We start from the raw sequence: 25,242 nt of genomic DNA on the forward strand, positions 1-25,242 counted from the left end.
TTCTCTCAGTTACTCTCTACAGAAATGAGTCTTTAGGGGCTAGTGTTAATGAATACCCATGTTCACAATATAGTTAGGCCATGCGATATCAGAACATTGGAGCTTAAACCCGAGAAAGTTTTATTGCAGGGCTATGAAAGGAGATGGGTGGCATATGGCTTTAAAAATCCTGAGCTCCCCAAGAGTTTTCAGCAAAACGCACTTCTGGGAGAGGTGAGGGAGAGGTGTGGTTAACTGTCTCCCTGTCAGATCCTCTGCTACTGAAATAAGGTCAGGGTGAGGTAACAGTGTTCATGTAAGCCTCTGCTGCTGCTGCTTCTAAGTCGCTTGAGTCATGTCTGACTCTGTGCGACCCCATAGACAGCAGCCCACCAGGCTCCCCCGTCCCTGGGATTCTCCATGCAAGAACACTGGAGTGGAGTGGGTTGCCATTTCCTTCTCTAATGCATGAAAGTGAAAGGTGAAAGTGAAGTCGCTCAGTCGTGTCCAACTCTTAGCGACCCCATGGACTGCAGCCTACCAGGCTTCTCCGTCCATGGGATTTTCCAGGCAAGAGTACTTGAGTGAGGTGCCATTGCCTTCTCCCATGGAAACCTCTAGCGAAACAAATATTATTCCCTATGTTGAAAAAAACACTTCCAAGCTTGACTTTCACACTCCAAGGTCCTGTAGGCAGGAGGGGGTCCCTGGGCCGGCTGGTTATCCTGACTGGGAGCATTCATCCAGCACCCAGTCTTGATCCTCCCACCAGTGGCCAGTCCCAGCTGAAGAGGCAGCTCTCAGTCTCTGGGCCCTCCTCTTACCATGGTCCCATACCTTGCCCAAACATCTTCAATGAGGGAGCCAGGTGTCCAGCATGCAGTTGGCCCTCAGTCTCCTCAGTCTACCCAGCAGGCGGGGGCTGGGTCCTGCAGACTGACTCATGCAGAAGCCACAACTGTTTGGTCATGGAGGTGGGGATGGGAGAGCTTGGCTATTGCTCTGAACCTGGGGCCAGGCCAGTGAGTGGCTCTAGCAAGCAGCTCTGGGCCACTGCAAGACACAGCCTTTAGCCTATCCTCAGGTGCCCTGGCTTGCTCCCCAGCCCAAGGCCAGAGGACCTGGAGGGCCCTGGCAAAGCCTGCAATATATCTTTAACTAAACTCTTCTGAGAGCCTGACTCTGGTGGAGCTGGATTTTGAACTTCACTAATGGACCTGAGCTCAGTGTGCAGCTCCATATTCCTTCTGCCCTCTTACAGTATCTTCTTTGGTGAGATTATTCAATGTATGACTAAAGTTGGTATCCTGGACCACCATGGTCCATTTCCACTAGCCCTCGATAACCACATTCAACTCTCTGTTTCTATAACTCAGGTATTTTAACTAACAATATCATGTGATGAGAAAGTTTTTGTCTTCCTCCAGCTGAAATATTTTCCTTAGCCTAATGTCCCTAAAGACATTGCAAATGGGAGAACCATTTATTTATTCACTGCTGGAGGTACAGTTGCATCGCAACATTTTTAAATCAATTTTTATTTGAGTATAGTTCCTTTACATTGTTGTATTAGTTTCTGCTGTACATCAGTGTGAATCAATTATATGCTTACATAGATCCCTTCATGTTGGATTGTCTTCCCATTTGTGTCACCACAGAGCACTGAGTAGAGTTCCTTGTGCTTTCCTTTCTTATTTTGTCAGTAATTTAAATTGATTTCTTTAACTGGAGGATGATTACTATACAACATTGTGATGGTTTTTGCCATACATCAAGCTTAGTGAGCCATAGGTACACATGTGTCCAACACATCCTTAAGCCCACCCCACATCCCTCCCCACCCTATTCCTCTGGGTTCTTCCAGATCACTGGCTTTGGATGCCCTGCTTCATGCATATGTACACCTGAAGGATGATTTTCCTGCATGAAATATGTGTTTTCTATGTTTCACATATGAAAATATGGGTGCAGAGTTTTCTGTGTGACATACGAAATCTGCATTTCACTTTTAAAAATCTAGTTGTATATGTCTGGTCATGATACATGGCGTATGGGATGTTACACATCTGGATGGCTGTGTACACTTTTTCCTACATGAATATGGAATTGTGTATATCTCACATAAGACAATTTGAGCATACATTTTCCTGCTTGAAGTATGGAATTTTATATATTTTCCATATGAAAATCTCCGTTAAGATCTTCTGACATGAGGCATATTCTCAATAGTTCAAATACAACAGCATGATGCAAATTTTCACTCATGAAATAGAAACTTTGTACATTTCAAAAATGAAAATCTAGGTACAGATTATCTTACCTGAAATTTGGTATATTCTATACTTCACACAAAGACATTTGGGCACAGATTTCCTTGATCTACATATGCAATACTCTATTATTTCTCATAGGAATATATGAGCACTGTTATTTCTGCACTAAATATATGAAATTCTCTATAGTTCACATTTGAAAATCTAGGCACACATTGTCCTGCATGATATATGGAATAGACTCTATGAAAATCTGGAAGAAGTCTTCCCAATGGAAATATTGACTTCTTTATGTTACATTTATGAACATCTGTGAGCACATTTTCCTACACAATATATGGAATTCTCCATATTAAACCTTTGAATACATCGACATTCATTTTCCTACATTAAGTATGAAATTCTCTCTAAAAAACATAGGAAAATATTAGCATGGCTTCTGTGGGCATAGATTTTCAAATGTGGAATACAGAATTCTGTATGTTTCACACGTGCCAATCAGTGTGCAGATTTTCTTAAATGAAATATGGAATCTCATATATTTTACAGATGATAATTGGAACAAAGACTTTTCTGCTATATTGACATGTGGGATTCTGTATATTTCACATATGAAAATCTTAATTGAGATTTTCTGACATAAGTATCTAATTTTCTATATTTCACGTTATAAAAATCAGGGAACCGATTTTCCTACATGAATGAGGACATTTCTACACTTCACAAATAGAAATCTGTGAACAGATTTTCACACATGTCATGTGAGATTTTTCACATTTAATATTAAGTAAATCTCGGCCCAGATATTTGTACAAAAATAAAGAAAACTTTATGCTTCATATATGAAAATATGAGTGCCAATATTCCCATATGAAATATGGAATTCTCTATGTATCATATTTGAAATAGCACCATCCATTTTCTTTGTATCACACATGAACATCTCTGCTCAAATTTTCCTAGAGGAAGTATTGAACATTATGTGTATCACATAGGAAAACCTGGGTGCCAATTTCCCCACATGCTATCTGCAATTCTGTATGCTTAAGATATCTATCAAATTCTGTGTACCAATTTTACTACATAAAATATGGAATTCTGTATATTTCAGAAACGAAAATCATTGTGACATTTTCACTCTATTAAAAATAGAATTCTCTATATGTGACATAAGAAAATCTCAGTGCTGGTTTTACTACATGAAATGTTGAATGTTTTGTATTTCACTTTATTAAAATCTGTATGCAGAGTATTTTACATGAAATATGGAATTCTTTATACTTCCTAGATGAAAGCTTGGGTAGTGATTTTCTTACATTAAATATGGGATACTCTGCATTTCACACATGAACATCTAGGTATTGCTTTGCTTAAGATATGGAGATCCAATATGGTGTTGGTATTGCCCCTATTTCACAAGTGAAAATATCAGCATCACTGTTTTCTCATGAAATATGGAATTCTTTGCATTTCTCAACATGTATCAATACAATGATTTTCCACCATGAAATATGGAATTCCCTATATTCCCTATATCAAAATCTAGGCACTAGTGCTCCTTCATGGAAGTTGGACTTTGGTATAGTTCACATTTGAAGATCAGAATGGAGATTTTCCTATAAGAAATATGGAAATCTCTATATTTTGTATGAGAAAAGTGTTCTTCATGTACTGCCACGTGTTCCCTGTTTGCATTTGTGTCCGTGTCCCTTACACGTGTGTGCTTGTGTTGCGTGTGTGTGTGTGCATGGGTCCTGCCCACTGCAGACACAGAGATGAAGGTGACATCATCTCATATGATGATGAGACAGCCCTGAGATGTGGAGCAACAAGAAGAGGAGGCATGAGGCGTTCACAGACTAGGGGAGACTGGTCCACGCATCTCTGTGATGCCCCTGTCCAGGACAGGAATGAGGAAAGGATGACAGGTGACAGCTCTGGACAGGGACTCTGCAAATCTGCAGTTACATCAAGAGGCATAACCAAGCTCACAATTTCTGCTGTGTTGTGTGTTTGTATCAGTAAGCAGTAGAGGGGGGCGCGTTTGAAGAGTCATCCAGAGGAAATAAATCAAATGATGTGGGGATTTAAAACCACCGTCTGTGGACTCATCACTGTCTGTGGTACATTGGCTACCCTGTGGAAATGCTGGACGAGGCTAGGGCAGGACCCCTGATTTTGAAGAGGCCAGGATTCTTTGGAAAAAGGAAGAGACTGGAAGGAGGAGGATGGGAATGAGCCAGCTTCACTGCAGATTGTTCCACACATGTGAGAAGGAGATCTGGGAAAGTCCTGGGCTAGTGCTGCCTAGGATCAGCCTGTCAGCCAGCACACTCCCTCTCCAAGTGCGTTACATATTGGCACCATGCGAGACAAGTGACTTGTTAAGCTAGGCCCTCAGAGTGAACCCCCAGGCATCCTGGTCGAGATGGGGTGTGAATATGGAATTCGATGGGCACTTCCAGCTACCTGGCAGTGCAGAAAGGTGAGGAAAGCACAGATGTGGCGTGTATATGCCCCACTGCCAGTGTCTGTCTGTGAGGGAGGGAGCAGGGGTAAAGCAAAGATAGCAGGCTGTTTGCATGCAGGGACCCTGGGACAGTGAGAGACAGGTTCCAGTTCAGAGTCTGCTGTATTTAGGATCCAGGCATTAGTGAACAGCAGTCATGAGGAAGACACCACATTGCTCATTTAAAGATGTCCTGATGTGAATTCCTTCCTTTTTCCGAGTGTGCTGCTGTACCCTGTATCCCTTGCCGAAAGGATAGGCAGGTAGAAAGCACCAGTAGGAAGTCAGCGATAACGGAAAGAAGCCAAGAAACAGAATGGGGTGGATTCCCAGGCACAGAAGAGGGGGCAGGGCTACAGCCCCTTGGACAGCCAGTGACAAAGATCTTTCTGTCCTTCTCAACTGTAGCAGCATTCTTTCCCGAAAATGACCAGGGGCATGAGCACACCTTGCTTTTAATGTAAGCTTTGGTTGACTGACAGGACTGCAGCATAAGCAGGTGTTACCTGCAGAGTTTGCCAGTTTAAAACATTACTATACTCTTCACAGAACACTTGGATATCAGGACTATGCAAAGGATGGCTTCAGTTGATCCTTTGGTGCTCCCGACCCCACAGGCCTGGGGAGACAGGGTAGGCTGCAGTGTGTTCTCAACCTGGAGGCTGAACGAGAACAGCACCACTTTGAAAGGGCCTGTATACACTAAATGGGCAGACTTCGAAGCCTCTGGCACCGGTGAGTCATGGCCCTTCATGGAGAGGTGTCCTTGGCGTCTCACTGACGCATTCAAGCAAGTTTCAGGGAGTCCCCTCATGCCAGCTAGAGCATGCCCCATTTCTCCCCCTGTCCAAAGTGTGGCCAAGCCACCATAGTCCTGTGCAGTGTTCATGTCCACCATGTGAGGGAGGGAGGGAGGGACGCCTGTCTCCTTCTGTGGTTCAGCAGAGATTGCCTGTGTTTGCCTCTAAGTTTGAGAAAGCATTCCCCAGCTGTGTGTACTGATGAAGTCACATCTCCCGTGGGTGCAACTCACACAGGAGGAGAGCTTTGGCTTCATGCCTAGGTTAAGTGTCTTTTATGAGCACTGGTGTCCAGAGAGTGGCAGAGGGCAACAGCACCAGTCAGAGAGACAGAGACACACAGATAAAAGCCCCTACTACACACAAAGAAAGATGGACAGAGAAACAGTGCGTGCCAGAAGCAGAGACAGAGACACAGAGAGCTCTGTACCCTGTGGCTCTGGTGCCCCTGAGCAAAGGAGCTCAACAGTATCAAACTGGGTCTGTACCCAGTCTCCTATCATCCAGACCGCATGGGCCTCTCTGCTCAGTGAAGGAAACTATTCAGCCACATTGCCTCCTGCCTTTCATGGGACACTTTGGGAGAGCACCCAGAGGTTAAAGTTCCTGTGGGACACAGGAGTGTCCTTTTCTGATATGGAAGAGGGAATTCATGGTTTGAATTTATGGAAGCCAATGAAGTGGCACCTTGCACCTGGGTTTTGCCAGATGGAATACAGGCAACATGCCTGGAGACGGGCACTCAGCGAAGCAGAGGCATCATGTGGCTCGCTGGAGCCATGGAAGCCGTGGGGTGGGGGTGTGGGGAGGTCGAGGGGGTGGGCCCGGGGACGGGGGTGGAGGTGGGCCTGAGGCAACTCCCTTTGGGCTTGGGGCCTGTCCGTGGAGCGTGATGCCCACTACCCTCTCTGCCAGTGGCTGAGATTGGGCCCAGCAGACTGGGAGTGGTTCACAGCTCCAGCAGCCTAGGGGCCGGTTAGCCTGGGTAATCTGTCCCGCCTGTGCACCTTGCGCTAGGTGGTCCCCCACCGCACTCTTCAGTCTCAGGGCACCTCCAGAAGGAGGAGCTATGGCCACTGGGTGAGGGCAGCATTTGCATCGGCTGTGCAGGCCACCTGCTGTGCTGTCATGTCCAACCCCTTCACAGCTGCTCCAGCTCGAGCCACAGCCAGGGCCACGTCCAGAGTGACGCTGCCAGAGGATGGCGGAGCACCCCGGGACTCTGGATCTTCTTAGCTGTGAGGCCAAGTCTTCAGGGGACGGAGGTCCTGGGTCCTGCTCTCACAGTGGGCACGTTGTAGGCACCAGGTGGCGCACCAAACAAGGAGGCAGCTCTCTTCAGTGTGGAGGCGAAGAAAGAAAGGTGAGGCGCTGGAAGAGGGAGAGATGGCAGGAATCGGGCAAGAGGTCAGGCTGCTGGTGGAAGAAGACAGCACAGAGGAGGTGGAGGTGGTGGCGGACGTGGAGCAGGAGCAGCTGTCCTCGCAGGAGCCAGAGGAGAAGCTAGAGGAGCAGAGCCAGGAACGCGCAAGGCCAGGAACCCCGGGTGATTTACCGGCCCATGCTGGAGGGGCTGAAGTCACTGGCGGCCCTTCACACAGTGAGTTTAGCTCTGGGAATGTGAAAGACCACAGGGCCTACATTTGTATCAGGTGGAACAACCGTCAGAGGAGGGTCACTTGGCTCAGAGATGTGCCATCTTCCAGGGCATCGCAGGCTCCTGGGTTCCAAGCCCTATCCTGACTGCTATTCCTCGGAGTCAGCTGTTCAGGAGGAGAAGGACCAGGAGCAGGAAGAGAGGTGGGGACAAGGGCACAGGCAAGGTGAAGGGTGGCCGAGGGAACTGGGTGCTGGGGGTGTGGAGGTCCAAAGATACAGCAGTATTCGGGCATGGCCAAAATGCCTGTAGGTGTCTTGAGCCGTGACTTTGGGTGACTCGTTTTGGCCTGCACCTGAAGCAGAGTAGTACCTAGGGGTGGGGATTCTATATCAGAAGTGACCAGAAACATCAGGCCAGAGTAGCATTCCCAGAGTTATTACTGTTATTTGTGGATAATCCCAGGAAGTAACAGAGACAGTGCGAGTCCCACAACCCCTCCCGGTCAGTCAGAGCCCCTGCAGTTGTTCCCACTAGTGCAGTGCAGAAGCAGGTTTTCCACGCCCAAGGTGGAGATGGAAGGGGCAGCTGGCTGGTATGCTGTGAGTGCCAGATGACTCCACCCACAGGGCTTTCTTGTTAAACACACACACACACACACACCCATACACAAGACACACGCTTGCCCCCAGACAAGGTGTGTCAAAGGGACTGCAGTTCCTGACGTTTTAAGCAGACATGCCACTACTCAACACACACCAGCCCGTCAGAGGTCAGAAGTGGTCAGAATCAGACTCTCCTTTGGCAAATGCAGACAACTTCAGACGCTGAAGACGAAAGGAGACCAAGAGCCGTGAGCATGTTTGATGTTATGGCACTGGCTGGGGACATCGGTGGTGGGCAGGCAAGCGTGAGTGCCCAGAGTGCTTGCAGATGTCTGTTCCAGTGTCCCTGTGAAAGGCTGTTGCTGAGCCGTGAAAGATACTGGGATTCTTGGTCTGGGGAGTAGAGGAATTCAATCTGGGGCCAGCGACAAAGTTTGATCACTTAGAGCTTTTGTGTAATCAAGTTTTATTAAAGTATAAAAGAGACAGAGAAAGATTCTGACATAGACATCATAAAGGGAGAGAAAGAGTGCCCCGCCCCCCCGCCCCTGGCTAGTCTTTAGCAGGAAGTTATATACCCACTAGCAGGCTGCTAATTAGAGAAAGGAAATGTCTCCACACTCAAAGAGGGGCACCAAGCCCCTCACCCACAACATGTATCTTGATATAACATTGGCTCAAGGTGAGTCATCCTGGGCAATAAAAGGATTGACAGGAATCTTGAAGAAAGGCAGGTTTCCAAGCAAATACATAGTCTTAATAAGATAGATTAGGAGAACAATTGTATGAGTAAACCATACTGGTTTGTTGAGGCATTGTCTGTTCTGAGTCTTAGGTGGAATGGACTTGAAGAATGACAGAGTCTAGGGTAAATAAATAGTTCATTAGCATAGCTTAAGAAAAAATTTCCATCAGAAAAACGCATTGGTTGGCTCAAGGTTTGAGAAAAGTTAAGTCCAGGTGGAACCAGGTGTCATCATGGCAACACAGAATTTTAAAAGCAGCTTCCTTTTAATTTTGTATAGAGAAGGGGAAAAAAAAAAATCTGATACGTGTAGTTTGTTTCCTCCTGCCGCTTGAGAGAGAGATAAAAATGTCTGACACTTGCAGCCTATTTCCTCCCTTGGCAGGCCCCTAGCCTTCCTGCCTCTTACCCTCTCACTTGTTCCTTCCCAAACTAGCCCTGTTGCTTGTGGCTCTACCTGGCCCAGCATGTGGCATGACTGGCTCCTTGACCTGCAGCGGATTGTGAACAACCGCCAACTACCCATCATGATCAGTGAACAAGATGAAGTCTTGCTTAGCTACGTGATCCATTTGAAGGTCAGTGAGGGAGAATGAGGACAGGTGGGTAGGGGAGCTGGGCAGGGAAGTGGGGGATCATCTTATGTGGTGTGAGTACTTGGAGTGGAGAAGCAGAAGCTGTTGATGCCTGCCCTGCAGGCAAGCTATGGACCCTAGAAACTTGCACATTTCCCCTCCTCCTGGTCCTGGCAGGTGCAGGAACTGAGGCATCCCTGGTCCCGCTGCTAAGTTGCCTTTCGGAGCAAACCCTACTTCAGGAACACAGTCATCGTTAAGGAGTACTACCTTGACATCACTGGTACAACCTGCCTCCCAGCGTGGTGTGGGTGGGTGGGGAAGGGAGTGGATGCTACTCCTGCACGATCCTTCCCTGCCTCCCCTGTCTTCCTCCAGGATACATGCCGTGTTATTCCACTCCAGTCCACTGGTTCTGGGTTTATAAACGGGGAGCTCCAAGCTGCAGGCTGGAAACCAGCAGCCTTAACTTCCTCAACTGGTTGTTGGATCACAACAGCCCAGGATCAAACAGGATTGCTGAGATGGGGTTGCTCTGGGCCTCTGAGGAATTGGTGATTCGTGTTGGAGTTCTTCACTGTTCATGAAGGGTTTGAGTCCTGGTGAGCCCCATGCTGACCTTGTTCGTGTTGCCAGCAGGTAATCAGTGAAGATGTGTGGCTCGACCTCCTGCAGTACTTCCCAGGGGGGTAGATCCTGCCATGAGAGGTTACTGACAGAAACACAGGTTGTGAGGGGATCAAAGGTGGGCCCTGAAGGGACAGCCATGTAGAGGCTGGGACACTCTCCTTTCCCAAATGGGGATACTCGGGCTTATGCAGGCTGGATGTGGAGCCTGGATTTGGGTCATACTGGTAGCAAGTGACAAGCTGAGACTGGAGGCTTGGGGACTTCATGTGTCCAGCCTCACTGGAAGAAGCTGTGATTATAAGATGAGAATCCTAGGTGAATCTGAGAGAGAGGGTGAATCAAGTACCTTTGTCAGAATCATCTTTCAGGTTGAGCCACCCCCAGGCCTCCTGCTGCTCACTGAGTTTGAGATTCCCCTGGGCCCTTAAGTCCCAACCTTCCTCCTGGAAAGCCCCACCAGGGCTCTCCCTTTATGATGTCTATGTCAGAATCTTTCTCTGTCTCTTTTATACTTTAATAAAACTTGATTACACAAAAGCTCTAAGTGATCAAACTTTGTCACTGGCCCCAGACTGAATTCCTCTACTCCCCAGGCCAATTTCCACATCCACCGATTGGCCTCTCACCACCACTATAAAGCCAGAAATGACTTAAGGCTGGCTGGTGATAATACTGAATAGCTGGGGGAAGAAATGGACAGGGATCCCAAAAGGGCAGGACACGGCGCCTACTGACACCATCTCCCATATTGCTGGACACAGGCGTCCTCAGCTACTGGAACACCTGTGTTCCCTGTTTGTGTCTCTGTGCCTTCCTCGTGTGTGTTTACACAGGTATGCTTATGTCGCCTGTGTCTGCGTATCTTTCCGTGTGTGTGCATGTGCCTGGCTCACATCAGACACAGAGAGGAAGGTGACAAACATGAGACTTGGAGCAACAAGAAGAGGAGGCACGAGGCATCCACAGGCTCGGGGAGCCTGGTCAGTGTATCTCTGTGGCGCCCCTGTCCAAAACAGGAACCAGGAAAGGATGGCCAGTGACATCTCCGGACAGTGGTTCCACAAATCTACAATTACATCAAGAGACATACACAAGCTCACAGTTTCTGCTCTGTTGCCCCGTTTTTGACTACCAGCCTTTTTCCATGACTGATCTCCTTAACTGGAAACAGCACACCCCTCATACTCTGAAAAGCCCCAAGCGGTGATTGGTCTCTTAGAATCCATCTTCCAGACCCACCGCCCCACCTGGGGAAACTGCCTGCGGCATCTCCTCACCCTATTCAATACAGAGGAATGGGGATGAGTCATGACAAAGGCTAGAAAATGGCTCAAGACCAATGCCCCAGGCAGCCAATTAGATGTGGAGAACTGGGCTTGGGAGAACTTCCCAGAGGAAGAGACTTGCTGGCACCTCAATATAGACGTGGGAGGAAAGCAGTTGGAGAGATATCCACAGGCCCTCTCTCCTACAAGGGGTAAAAGTATCCTGCTAACATAGCTAAGACCACTGAGGTGCTACATGAACCAGATGAAAGCTTGGATGATTTCTGCAAAAGGCTACGAGAGGCCTTCTGGGTTTTCACCCCTTTTGATCTTGAAATCACTGAAAACCAACGGATGATAAATTCAGCCTTTGGGGGACAGGCCCAATCAGACATCTGAAAAAAAAAAAAAATTACAGAAGTTAGAAGGTTTGCAGGTAAAAATGCCACAGAACTGCTTTGCCAACAAAGTCTTTGTCAATCACAACTAAACAGAAAAAAGTGGATGAAGCAAAAAGTCACACCCTTGGCAGCTGCCCTGTCAAAGGTGCGTCCCCGGTGGGACCACACCTTAAGACAAGGGGTCCAGATCTGAAAAGAACAATTCCGCTCAGCCACGATTAGTGTGCCTACTGCAAGGAAAAGAGACACTGGAAAAATGAGTGCCCCAGTTGCCCTGAGAAGAAAACCAAAGCAGCAGGCCCACCGAGCCGGTATCAACGCAAGCCACCCGGCACTAATCTGATCGGGCTAGCTGAAGCAGAATCCAACTAGAGGAGACTGGACTCTCTCCAACTGGGTCCCTGAGAGCCCATGGTCAGAATTCAAATAGGGGGCCATTCAATGGACTTTATGGTGGACACAGGTTTTGAGCATTCTGTGGTCACCCAGGAGATAGGCCCCTTATCAGGAAAAGAAACTATCACATCATCGGGGGCATAGGCGCCCAGACCCACAGGCACCCAGACCTGCAGGCCGTTTTGCAGTCCTTGACAATGCCGACTGGGGGGCCATGAGGTAGAGCACGAGTTCCTCCCCTTGCCTAATTGCCCAGTCCCTTGATGGGAAGAGACCTGCTTGCTAAGATGGGGGCCCAGATTTCCTTTTCTGCTAGTGGGTAACCTCTCCTAAAGCTAGCAGGCCCACCCTTCTCCTTGATTATGACTCTTGCTATAAGGTGAGAAGAAGAATGGCGCTTGTATTCCTCCCTTCCAAGAGAAGGGACCATTCCTCCAGAATTAGAGAATGAGCACCCACCAGTTTCAGCCGAGGAAAATGCTCTGGGCCTGGCAAAACCCCTTGGTCCCATCCTGATGGATCTGAAACCAGGAGTGCAGCCTGTAAAACTACAACAGTATCCGGGCGGCTGGGAATCCAGGCTCATTTAGACAGACTACTCCAATACAGCCTTCTGATGAAATGCCAGTCACCCTGGAACATCCCACTACTACCTGTGAAGAAGCCAGGGACACATGACTACCATCCGGTTCAGAACTTAGGAGCTGTAAACGAGACAACAGTTACTCTGCTCCCTGCAGTGCCTAAACCCTACACCCTGCTAGGAGTGATCCCTTCCACAGCTGAATTGTTTACTTGCTGGCACTTGAAAGATGCCTTCTTCTGCCTCCAGCTTGCACCTGTCAGTCAACCACTATTTGCCCCTGAATGGGAAAACCTACACATGGGAAACAACTCTCTTGGACGAGGCCTCCTCAGGGTTTTGAAAACTCCCCTACTCTCTTCAGTGGAGCTTTGGTCACTGACTTCGTGAAATTTCCCGGACAGGAGTTAGACTGTGTCCTGCTGAACTAGGTCATTGAGCACAACACAGGCTCGATGACTAGAAGGAACAAAGGCCCTCGTCTCCTTGTTAATGGAAGCTGGGTACCGGGTATCAGAGAAAAATGCACAAATCTGTAAAAGATAAGTCAAATATCCAGGTTTTAACATCATCTGGAGCCAGCAAATGCTAGGAACTGAAAGGAAACAAGCCGTTTGTGCCAACCCTCCCCCTACCACTCGCCAGAAGGTCCACGAGCTCCTGGGAGCAGCAGGATTCTGCACGATACGGATCCCTGGATGTTCAGACCTGGCCAGACCCCTATATGAGGCCCTGAAAGAAGAAAAGTCTCCCTTTGAATCGGAGCCAAGAGGCGGCATTTCAAACAATTAAGGCCAAAGTCTCCGATGCCTCAGCCCCAGAGCTTCCCAATGTAACCAGAGAGCTCAATCTCTATGGTCATGAAAAGTACAAAATGCCCTTGGGAGTCTTAACCCAAAAATTCAGGCCTTAGCAAAGGCCAGTGGTCTACTTATCTAAATAGATGGCCACCCTGCCTCCGAGCAATAGCAGCCACTACCTTGCTAGTGAGCGAGGCTGACAAATTAATGTTGGGGCAAAACCTCAATGTTAAGGTCATACACTCAGTTGTAACCCTGATGGATAGCAGAGGCCACCACTGGCTCACACATGCACGGATGACTCAGTATCAAGGTTACTATGAGAACATCCACGGTAAAACTGCAAGTTGTATGAACTCTAAAACCAGCTATCTTTCTACCAAAAGAAGCAGGGCCCTTGGAACACGATTGCTTGGAATTACTAGATGAAGCATTTTCTAATAGACCAGATCTGACTGACAAGCCACTCCACAACCCAGACCTGGTCCTATATACTGATGGTAGCAGCTACATGGAAAACAGAAAGAAGATGGCTGGGTATGCTGTAGTGTCTGACTCTGAAGTGGAAGAAGGAGAGGTGCTTCCTCAAGGATGGTCAGTGAAGAGAGTGGAGTTATGGGCATTAATCAGGGCCCTGGAACTCAGCTGAGAGCTGCAAGTCAATACCTATACAGACTTCGGTATGCTTTTGCTACTCTACATGTCCACGGAGCCTTATACAAGGAAAGAGGACTCCTTACAGCAGGAGGGAAAGGGTTCAAAACCCCAGTCGAAATCCTGAAACTTCTGGAAGTAGTATGGGAACCAAAGGAAGTGGCAGTTGTCTGCTGCAAAGGTCAGCAGAAGGGAGGTGACCCAGTAGCCAAAGGGAACTGTCACGCTGATGCAGCCACCAAGGAGGCTGCCCACAGCCTCCAGAAAAATCTAAAGTCCTGCTAGCCCTGGAGATACCAGCTGCCCCCAGGTCCTCTCCCGAGGAGGAAAAATGGATAAAAACAGAAGAGGGAACCAAGGCCAAGATGTGATGTTGGCTCACACAAGACCACAAGTCTATGTTCCAGCACAACTTGCCTACAAGCTATTGCATCAGCAACATGAAGTGACCCATATGGGCAAGACTGCCTTAGAGACTTTGCTAGGCCCATACTACCTCGTTGCTCACCTCCCCGCACTCTGTTCTTCTGTCTCCCAGTGATGTGTAATCTGTTTACAAAATAATGCTCGCCAGGGGCCTAGTAGGTCGGCAGGGACACAGCATTGTGGACTATCCCCCTTTGAGCATATAGAAGCAGGTTTCACTGAAATCACTCCAAATCAAGGATTTAGATACCTTGTAGTTTTTATCTGCACCTTTTCAGGCTAGGTGGAAGCCTTTCTTACCCGAATTGAAAAAGAAAGACAAGTAACCAATGCACTCCTGAAAGACATTGTCCCCAGATATGGAATGCCTGTGACCATAGGGTCGGACATCAGCATTTGTAACTGATGCAGAACAACAGGTGGCAAAGGCTTTGAAAACCCTGTGGAAACTGCATACTGCCTACCATCCCCAGAGCTCAGGGAAAGTGGAAGGTGTAAATCAAATCCTCAAGCAAACCCTACCAAAACTATGCAAGGAGACCAGCTTATCTTGGCTAGGCATGTTGCCTGCAGCCCTCTTAAAAGTAAGGAGTTTGCCCTGGGCAGGGATAGGGTTTTCACCATTTGAAATCCTGTATGGACGACCACCCTCGCTAGTCAACTTAAGGGGAGACACCAGAGAACTGGGGAACTTGGACTTACATAGGCAGCTACAAGGGTTACGACACACAATCTGTCAAATACATACATGGATAATTGATAGAATACCCATTTCCTTAGGCATAACAGTGCATCCTCGCCAACCAGGGGACCGAGTATGGGTAAAAGATTATAAAAAAACTCCTTTAAAACCCATGTGGAAAGGGCCCTATTCTTTAAACTTAACTACCCCACTGATCTCAAGGTGCCAGGAACAGACGCTTGGATCCATTACTCCAGAGTCAAACCTGCAAGTCTGACTGATAGCCAAGAGAAGTGGGAAACGACCCTTAGTCTGGAGGAACCCCTGTGCCTGACCCTGCGGAGAAGGTAATAACTACCCCCAAAGCCCCACTCTGGCCACACTGGAAGCTCATCAATAAAAGCACAGCTGAAGCTTAAGGAACCAATAGGACTGAGAAAAGGCAGAGGTATTGGTTATTAATTGGTCTGGGACTCCCCGTATTCATCTTATTTGGAATTTACTCTCTACTCCAGAGTGGACTTGTATCCAAAAACTCTCTCTCTGCTTTGCCTACTTCTTCATAGTTCTTGTTTTTTTGGAGTCTCTTCCTACTGTGATCAACTTAAGTATGAAAACAGTGTATTTTTGCCTTACAGTTCTCTTAAGTTGTAAAATCCCCTCCTCACCTGAGAGTCAGGATGATTGTTCTGAATGTATGGAGTCTTTCTACTATGAGGGTAAATGGGCCCAAGGGTTCACTGACTACACATACAAACCAACCGCATGTTATAGTTCAGGTTTCCCATGGACTAGGGAAGGGAAGCATTACTGGGAGGGAAAATTAGAGCTCACAGTGTGTATGGCCTAATGTGGTATGGCACCCCAAGACAGATGGCCTGCTGGACTCGACAGACTCATTTTGGGATGTCAGATGAGGGAGGGGGTGTGTGGCAGGCAAGACCAGGCTAGGAAGGAACCAGCCCAAGAGGTGGTCAAATGGTTAAAAGCCCAAGTAACCAAGCCAGACCCATTGGCATCAGGTCCAAAGATGGGGTCCTCTGGACTGTACAACCAACTTCGAGCCTCCCTCAAAGATAAGATGCCCACTATTGGAAATAATCCTTTTATCTAGCCGAGGTGGCGGCCCTGAAATTAAATGTCAGTAGCTGCTGGGTTTGTGGAGGAACTCTGATGTGTAAAACATTGCCCTGGAAGTGTACTGCATTGGATGTCTTTCTGCTATTTCAATGGAATTGAACAACTAGCAGGCGGGCAGGGGGTCCTATTCAGAGGTGGACCCTGACCAAGGAAACAGTAGGCAAAGAATGCCTAAGCCGGTCAGAGAAACAAAATGCAGAAGAGCCTTGGTCTATAATGATACCTGTAAGAAACTTATGTGGAGGCCAGGGGCCACAACCTGGTATTGGGCTCCCCACAAAAGAGGGAATGGAATTCACATTTTCAATCCCTTCAACTCCACTTCTGGGATTCTAGAGCAAAACTGTACAGGAAATCAACCTGATACTAATCCCTTTCTTGCAATCCCAGGCATTAGCCCATACTGGAAGCATCATTACTCCACAAATCCAGACTTACGGCAGCCCCAAGAAGGGGCTTTTTGGATTTGCAGGAGAAGGGCCTACTCACGGTTCCCATCCAGATGTGGAGGAACCTGCACCATAGGAATAATTCAGTCAGGTTTCTTCCTCTTACCCGACTCACCAGGGGACATGCTGGTGTTCCCAATATGCGACAACCTGAGACACAGAGAAAAATGATTCCTCGAGCTAGGGGGAAAACAAAACTGGAGCAAAGATGAGTAGCCCCCTCAACAGAAAATCCAATATTATGGTTCAGCCACATAGGCACAAGACGGGAGTTGGGGATACAGGACACCCATTTACATGCTCAACTGAATAATACGACTGCAGGCAGTACTTGACATTATAACTAATGAAATCGTAACCGTGTTGGAACTGTTAGCACAGCATGAGGACTGCCATCTATCAAAATCGAACAGTGGAGGAAGGAGGAGCTTGTGGGAAATTCTACCAAACTGTTGCATCCAAATAGGTGACAATGGAAAAGTTGTGACGGACATATCGGGAAGATTGCCCATGTTCTGGTTCAGACAATGTTTCTGGTTAAGACAATAATTGGGATTGTCATAGTCATACTCACTGATGTCTGTTTATTCCCTGCTTTATACCCGTCCTAATCAAAAACGTAACAGGGTTCATTCGTAGAAACAGTTGTCGAATGGAGAACAGCCACCTAGTTGTAGCTTTTAAAGGGTTACCAGCCAGTTCATCTGATGATGTTCTCTGACAGCTGCAGGTGCACGCTAAATATCACAAGGGGGGAATGAGATAGAAACCAGATCAAAGCCCCCAATTAAAGTAACAACCTTTTGCTTTCCCTTCATCTTGTGTTAACAGCTGCTGCTCATCAATCACCGCTTCCGCATCTGATCTGTTGCTTGCTGGTTACCTCCTCTCCTCAGGAACTAGGGCTACCTGGGGAAGGGAGGGATCTGAGCTGTTTGAGTGGGAAATTTATGGTGTATAAAAGATACCCAGAACAAAGCCGGGGCACTCAGTCTTTGGAGGCAACTCTGCTGAGCCCACCCCGGTGCTGAATAAACTTGGCTATTCTGCATCTTTGAGTGCCGCTTATCTCTTTCTGATGCCACGGAGTTGATAACAACACTACTATGTCAATCAGACAACTCACCTATACATGTTCCCAATGGAGACAGAGCCTGGCAGGAGGCAAAATAAGACCATTCCTCTGCTCTGGTAGAGCCGAGACAAGTTGTCCATGTCAATCAGAACTCAGGAATTCTGAAAAAAAAAATTGCAGATTTCATGATCTGCACTCAGGGAACCTCACTTAGTACAGCTACCACAGTGCCCTAGAATCTGTCGTTTTTCACTATGCTTGGAAAACCCTCAGGGACTTTATTAAACCCCTTTAGTAGCAAGACTGTCAGCAAAATAAGGGAAATAACAATCAGAACAGATATGAGAAAAAAAAATGGAGATGATCAACAAAACCCAAAGCTGTCTCTTTCAAAAGATCAAAACAAATTCATAAACTTCTACTCATATAGACCAAAAAAACCAAGATAACTAAAGAAAACACTTGCCAATGTTGGAAGTAAAATAGATTTCAGATCCCACAGAAATTAAAAGGATTCTGTGAATGATTCTACATAATGACATCTGGCAAGTTCGGTGAAAGGAACTAAGTTCAGCCAAAAAGAAATAGATAATCTATTGAAAAACCGAGCTTGTAGTTGAAAAATTTGCAGAAAGCTCCATGCCCAGGTGGTATTCCTGGCACAAAAGAGAAAGGGAGGGGAAAAAATGGGTAGAGACAGAGAAAAGGCGACTATATTCTAATACAATCAGTTACTCAAGGTAAAATGGGCCAAATCCAAGCAACCTGCTGAAGCCATTGGTTTTTAATTTTCTCAATGTCCTCCAGCTTCCCCTTCCTGCCTCCCTCCTTTGGCCCAGTTGCTTTCTCCTTCTTAAGTCCTGCCCTCCATCAAGAGTAGCAATATTATGAGGCACGGTTCCCACATTATAACTGATATCCGCTGGTTGACTGACATTCAGCATGGCTGTTATCATCCCTGAAGCTGGTATACTCAAGCTCTCTGTCTCTCATCACGGACCAGAAGGTTTCACTCCTAATTTCAGGTGTAGGTAGGAGAGAAGGTGCAGGGCACACGTTGGAGCCTTGAGTCCTTCATCTGTGAAATGCGGCTGACCACAAATGGTGGAAGAAACAGAGACAGCAGCACCAGACCCTTTTCAATGAGTGCTAACCCACTGAAACATGCCAAACCCAGAGCATCACAGGACTCCTTGACATTCAGAAGCATGTCAAGTAGATTTCCCTGCCAGGACTCTTGCATTTATTGTTCCTTCTGCCTGGAATGCTCTTCCCCTAGGTAAGCCCACGGCCTGCTCACTCACTTCCTCCACATCTCTGCTTAATTGCCATCTTTCAGGGAGACTTTCCCTCATTATCTTGAATAAAATAATATCATACCTGCACACACCCTTTCCCCTGATCTAGCATTATCTTTCTTCATAGTGCCTGCCACCCTTGATTTACTTACTGACTACCAGGTCTATGAAATGAGAGACTTGGTCCGTTTTGTCCTGTCACAAACTCCTCGAATTAGGGCTCTGGTATATGGCAGGTGCTCAGAAAACATTTGCTCAAGGACAGTCGGGAGCCAGGCCCCTTTACACACATTGCTAACATACACAGGTGCCCTCCAAGATGGACACTGGCCCCACTGTATTAATTATCATACATACTGAGATTCCAGGAGACGAGTGACACGCTCAACAACACACAGTCGGCATGTCAGCTTCCAGGCTTCAGAATCATATCTGCCTGCTTCCAAATCCTCAGTTCCTGGACAGAGACCTCACAGCCAAGAACGCAAAAGGCTTTATTTCTAACACAACGACTCCAAACAGTTCAGGTAGATACCTAGAGACAACAAAAACGGGTCACTGACTATCAGACAGAGAGCTCACAACTCGAGTCTCAGACCCTCAAACACGACAGAGACCAAACACACTGCGACAAAGAGCCTTCAACAGACCAAGGTCTTCAAGACAGAAACAAATGAGAATTGCACAGATACTTCACCTCATGGAGACTGACTTCTGAACCTCTCTGGACACTTACTAACCTAATACAGAAACCCCTAAGCATAAAGACAGAACTTTGAGTAACTCAAGAACATCATACAACCTGAAGATAAAGTCCCCAGACAAATGGAAATCCTGCACCCTGTGCACAGACCCCAAGCAGCTGATAGCTTACACCTTAAGACAAACCTCTCCTCAAAGCAGCTCAGAGACATCACAACCTGGGACCCAGAATCAAAAGCTCAGAGATCTCACATTCTGGGGAGCAGACGCCTACACAGAGATCTCACACCCAGGGACTCAAATGCCCGAAAGCTCCAAAAATGCACATCCCGGCATACAGGCACACACATCCTAGAGGATTTGGACCATGGCTCGCAAAATCCACTCAGATCAAATATCCCATCACCCACGATCCTGGCCAATGGCTCAGAGAGATCAAATGTACCCTAAACAGCATCTGTGATGTCATATGTAGCCATACACAACCCCAAGCTCCCTGACACAGGTTACTCTCCAGGGAGAGACACGAAACAAGCGCAGAGACCTTTCCCTGGTCATGAATTGCACGCATCTGTGCGACTTACCTCGCGTTGCCATATGATCCAGACTGAGTGAGAGCTAAGTAACACTGAAACACCGTCAGCCTGCACAGCCTTGCCGAACCTCGCCACTCCCAAGGCAGCGATTCAACCCCTTCCAGAAAAGCGGTAAAACTCGAAGGAAAATTGCTCTCTGAAAAGCTGCGCAAGCGAACGCAGGCGCACTGGTATACACACGCCTCTCGCCCAGAGTTCCAGCTCCGCGACCTCAGTGCCGGTCTAAGACAGGCAGCCAATGGGAACTGAGCAGGAGACGAAGGAGGGCGGGAGTAGCTGGACTTCCGCGTGTACTCGCGCCCCGGAAGAGCTAATTCCTGCAATCTCTCGCTATGTAGCCAATCCCACCTTGGATGTGACCATGTAGAAAAGAAGGGGTGGAGTTGAAAAAGAGACAAAAAAATTGCAGCTTAATATCGGTGTGCACTCGAGTTCAAATGCGGCGGGAAGATGGAGTGGAGCGAATGCCGTTGGACCCAGTGGCGCCCTGAGTGCCTCCGCTGGGAAGTGTGGTCGATGCCCGACGCGGTGTCAGGGGACCCTCTGTGTTGTCACAGGCACTCTCCCAATGGCACCTTCCAGAGTGGGTGGTCCCACCTTTACACTTCGGTGGTACATCCCAAGACAGAACTGTTTCATCTCCAGCGCCCCTTGGTGGTGGCATTGGGAAACAACAGACGTAGATGCCCATACCATCCCAGGATGATATGCAAAGGGTGGAAAGGCAAAGTCAGGATGAAAACCTCACAGATTACCACACTCTTGGACTCAGAAAAAAGTTTTCATAAACTGAAGAACACTCCTCTGTGGTGGCCACTATTGTAACAGGAAGCATTCAAAGAATTTTCTCTGTTCTGGGCAGTGGCATTTGTGCTTGTTTGTGTTTTCCTGTTTAATACAGAATAGGTCTCATGGAGATAACCAGCCACAGTCCTCCGACTGGCAGGAGAGATAAAGCTTCTGAGAATGGGATCTGAAGGCCCATTCAGGTGTGGGGCCTGAATGTGAGGCCCCACATTTCAGCTGTGGGGACGACTTCTGTCGCTGACTGCGAGTGATATGTGAAAGGACAACAGGACTTTTCATTCTGTTAGGAAAGGGGTCATCTCCAAGGAGCCCCAAAGACACGGTGTAGATGAGATAAAGACCACAGCCTTGTCATCATCTTGTCATCCCTGAATATGTTCCCTAGCAGAATCCTCAACCTGTATATCTGTGCCTCTCTCAACGAGTTTAAATTTATTCATTCATTCATTCTCTCCACAGTATGTGTCAAGCACAACTATAAGGGTTAGGAAGGAGAAAATCAACCTTGCCCTCATGGAATGTACATTCTGTGGCGATCATACAGCCCCAAACTCTAAGTAGTTTTTCAGGTGTTTGTAACTGCCGTGATTAAAATTAAATCAGGATAGTGAAATAGAGGGGATTATGTCTAGAAAGAGTGGTCAGGGAAGTTCATTGTAAGATTGTGGCAAGATTTGAGCAAAAGCCTAAAGGAGATGCCTATCTGGGAGAAAAGTACCCCAGACAGAGATAATGGCCAGTGGAAAAATTGGGGAGTGGAACTAAGTGTCGTGTGTGTGAAAACAGTGAGGATGACGATGTGACTGTCACAGCGTGATGGAGGGAGAGCCAAGAGATCAGATGAGAGAGGTAATGAGGGGCAGGTCCCATAAGGCCTATTGGCCATGGGGAGGACTTTGACTTGAGCCCCAGGAGAGTTCTTACAAGAGAAGCCCCCATGCTTCCTTCAGAGTCTCAGATTACACAATGATTGTTGAGGAAGGCCTGGTTTACCCCTGGCCCTCTGAAGCTGAATGTGCCTTTCCTTGAATCCCCCACTCTCAAGGAGAATCGCCCCTACTGCTCCCAGTGAACATCCATGTCAATTGATGATACCCTCAGGAAAGACAGACCAAGGACCCTCATGGTGTGAGTGAGGTCACATTCAGTCTTGCAAAGGCAAAGGGGGATGATGTAACAGGCATGGAGTTGTCAGGGAGAAAGACAAAGCTAGAGCATTAGACAGGAGCAGAGAGACTATTTCTGGAAGCAAAGAGTCCCCACTTAGTTGCACACCCACCTATGGGCCCCCAGCCCTGCTACCGGATGATGTACCTGTCTCTATAGGAGTAAAGAGGCCCCTCCCTGGGGACTGCATCTAGGAAATCATTCAGTTGCCCATGGCCTGGGCCTCAGTCATGCCCCCTTGACACACATCAGGGGCCTCTGCCCATCAACACAAGGACATGTTCCAGTCATGGGGAAGCTCATGCTGTACACAGTGTTCCTCACAACCTGTTCTGTCCAGACTGCCCTCCTACTGACATCAGTGCCAATGAATGTTTTAATGGGGGAAAGAGAGGGAGGGATTTCTGCATTTGTGGTGGAGCCTCATGCAAGTTGGTGAATGTGAGGTTGCTCCCCACCTGCTTGGAGGCTCACCTCTGTGACTTTCAGCACCACCTCCAAAGGAATGAGAACTTTACATTTCATATATCGGGTAACGAGCTGAGTGTGTGATGGGGAGACACAGAGACATATCTTGACAGTGCATCAGTCACAGGGTCCTTGTGACCCTGTGCAAACGCCCCTTTCCCCATTACCTGGCCAGGGTTGCGCTGAGTCTTCCTGACTCCTCCAAAGAACCCAAGCTTATATCCAGTATCTATTCTCCTCGTGTGCTGAGGCCTTCCATCTGCACTGGGTTTGGGGTTGGGCTCCCATCTGCAAATGGTGCCCTCCTTGTTGTGGCTTGGGCAGATTGAGTGAGTGAATGTGTGAACACAGTTTTGGTCACAGGGTCCCTATCAAGGGTGGTAGTCATGTCAGCAAGCTTTGTTGTTATCAGGATTATTACCATGGGCTCCTCTGAACTGCACATCACTTACTCTCACTGAGGATGGGGCCCCAAGCTTTTATCTCTAGGGAGGCATGGTAGAAATCGTAGCAAAGACAAAACCAGAGGTCTGCTTCTAAGACCCGTGAAAGTGGGATACATCCAGCCTTCCTCTCAAGAACACTCTCATTCGCAGATACATGGACAGCTCAGAGGCCCGACCCACTGGGCAAAGACCCCCCGGCCCCCCTACCCAGATAGTTCATAGACTCCATGCCTGGGACAGAGATCTACAAATAGTTCAGAGCCTGCTCATCCTGGACACCAACCCCAAACGGCTCAAATACGTCACACCTGAGGACACAGACCCTATCCAGCTCAGAAACTCCCACTGCGGCCTCAGATGAGTTAGGATCCCTAAGACAAACAGCATTGCTCGCAGCCAGTTCCATGGGGGGAAGTTGTAATCTCTGGATGCTGCATTCTGAAGGAATTCAGAGTGAAAAACAGGATGAGACATACTATGTTTTGGACAAGCTGGCCTTTGTGTAGTTACATGGATACCTCAGGAAAAGGTTCAGTGGCCCCAGATTCTTGCATCTTCCCAAACACAGAAAAGTACGAAAAGCATTAACTTGTGATATCTGATCTCTGTGTTTCACAGTAACCTTTGTACCAATATGCATGCTTGACTGCATCTATTTCCTAGCCAAACTCATATTGACTCATACCTCCTCAGAGCAGTTTCCTCAGAGCTAACAGAGTAGCTGTGTCCTGGGCTCTAGTCCCCAGAAGACCCTGAATCCAACTTAAACTCACAGCACTTCCACTGTGTTTTTCTTTAAGTAGCCACTACTCAAACTAACAGCTTGTCTTTAGCTCGGAGGCCTCACACCCCTCCCCACAGGGCCTACAGGCTGCACTCTGGGACACACAGCCCCAAATCTTTCCCTCTGGGCTTCTGTGTGGGCAGCAGCAGTGAGGCTCTGTTAAGTCAACCCCAAGGGAGAGAGGCCACCAGTCTTGCAATCCCTGCAGTCTGCATTCACCAGCATGTCATTCTGAGGAAGGCAGGTTCCTTCCAGGGGTGTGATGTGCCTTAGAGCTGAGGGGTTCTGAAACTGATTTCCCATGTCTGGGTCCTGACTTAGGCCCTAACCCTCACCCCATCCCCGCTCACCTCTGGTCATGGTAACCTTGTATCCTGCCCCATGGGAGGTTCAGAGTGAATCCCAGATTTACAGAAGAAGCCCCGGGGATCTGGTCGTCTATGTCAGCACCGACTGTGGGCTACTGAATTCTGGAGATAGGAGAGGTTTTCCCCTCACTGTGCCTATGACAACTCCCTTACATCCCTCTAATCATCTGTCATTTTCCAGAGCCCCTCTCCTGGTGACAGCTGCCACAACTCCCCTCTCACCCAAATTCCTACCCCTCCCCTGATCTTCCAAGAGGCCTCCCCTCCCACCTCAGGGGCCTCTTTAGTCCCTCGCCCAGCCCTACTCCCAGGGACACATTTACACCCTCTCTCCAATTGTGGCCTCTCACCCAGCACCAGCACTGCCTCAGAGGATCCCCTGAGGACCCTGTCTACTCCCTGCATTCTTCAGGACACCTCTCTCTTGCCCCACACAGGTGTCTGTCATAAAGTCCTGGTGAGGGAGGAACTGAAAATCTCCAGGATCCAGAGAAAATCCAGACCCAGACCAGGAGTCCAGGGTACTTCCCTCAGAGCTGGTGGGAAAAGGTGAGGGTCTCTGAGAGAAAGAGCTTGACTCAAGGTCCCACAGGTGTGACAGGGTGGCCTTCTTCAAGGGGCCTAGTGAGGAGGAAGTGAGATGTACCTTAGAAGTGCTTCGAACACTGCAATTCAGAAGGATGATTACCTGAAACTGAGATCCCTGCCCACGGACACCAGCTGACTCCTTGAGTGACCTCACTAAAGCAGCCACTGATCAAAGAAGCATCTCCAGCCTGTTGACTGGGCAGCAAACACTCCTGGAGATTGGGTTCCACTGGTCCTTCAGTGCTCAGGCCCCAGGTCCCCACTGCAAGCTCTTGCTCATCAGCCTCAGTGCCTGACTGTGTGAGCCCTGGTCTCATCTGGGGTCTCTGTCCCTGTACCCCACGAGAGCCTGAACCTGCGTTTTCCATGTGGGCTGCCCAGAGTGGTCTAGGATTCCGTGCCTCCCAAGCTCCACATCCAATCACTGCTGCCAG

The 25,242-nt window shown here is 48.1% G+C and overlaps 2 long non-coding RNA genes across 5 annotated transcripts; one reads left to right on the top strand and one right to left on the bottom strand.

Annotated features, from left to right (window-relative positions):
* Positions 1 to 8,212: 8,212 nt before the first annotated feature.
* LOC138930523 (uncharacterized) lies at positions 8,213 to 12,882 on the top strand. The gene is made up of 2 exons (XR_011446216.1): positions 8,213 to 10,212; positions 10,307 to 12,882. It is a non-coding gene; the product is annotated as an uncharacterized lncRNA (long non-coding RNA).
* LOC138930521 (uncharacterized) lies at positions 8,756 to 20,393 on the bottom strand. 4 transcript variants are annotated; one of them, XR_011446212.1, is made up of 6 exons: positions 20,129 to 20,354; positions 18,051 to 18,240; positions 17,636 to 17,745; positions 17,084 to 17,246; positions 10,300 to 11,373; positions 8,756 to 10,210 (listed from the first exon to the last, which is right to left on the bottom strand). It is a non-coding gene; the product is annotated as an uncharacterized lncRNA (long non-coding RNA). The 4 variants fall into 4 exon arrangements; XR_011446213.1 differs by lacking the exon at positions 17,084 to 17,246 and having other exon boundaries at positions 20,129 to 20,328; XR_011446211.1 differs by lacking the exon at positions 17,084 to 17,246 and having other exon boundaries at positions 19,240 to 20,326.
* Positions 20,394 to 25,242: the final 4,849 nt, after the last annotated feature.

The sequence above is a fragment of the Ovis canadensis genome, chromosome X (genome assembly GCF_042477335.2).
Source record: "Ovis canadensis isolate MfBH-ARS-UI-01 breed Bighorn chromosome X, ARS-UI_OviCan_v2, whole genome shotgun sequence".
Lineage (NCBI taxonomy): Eukaryota > Metazoa > Chordata > Mammalia > Artiodactyla > Bovidae > Ovis > Ovis canadensis.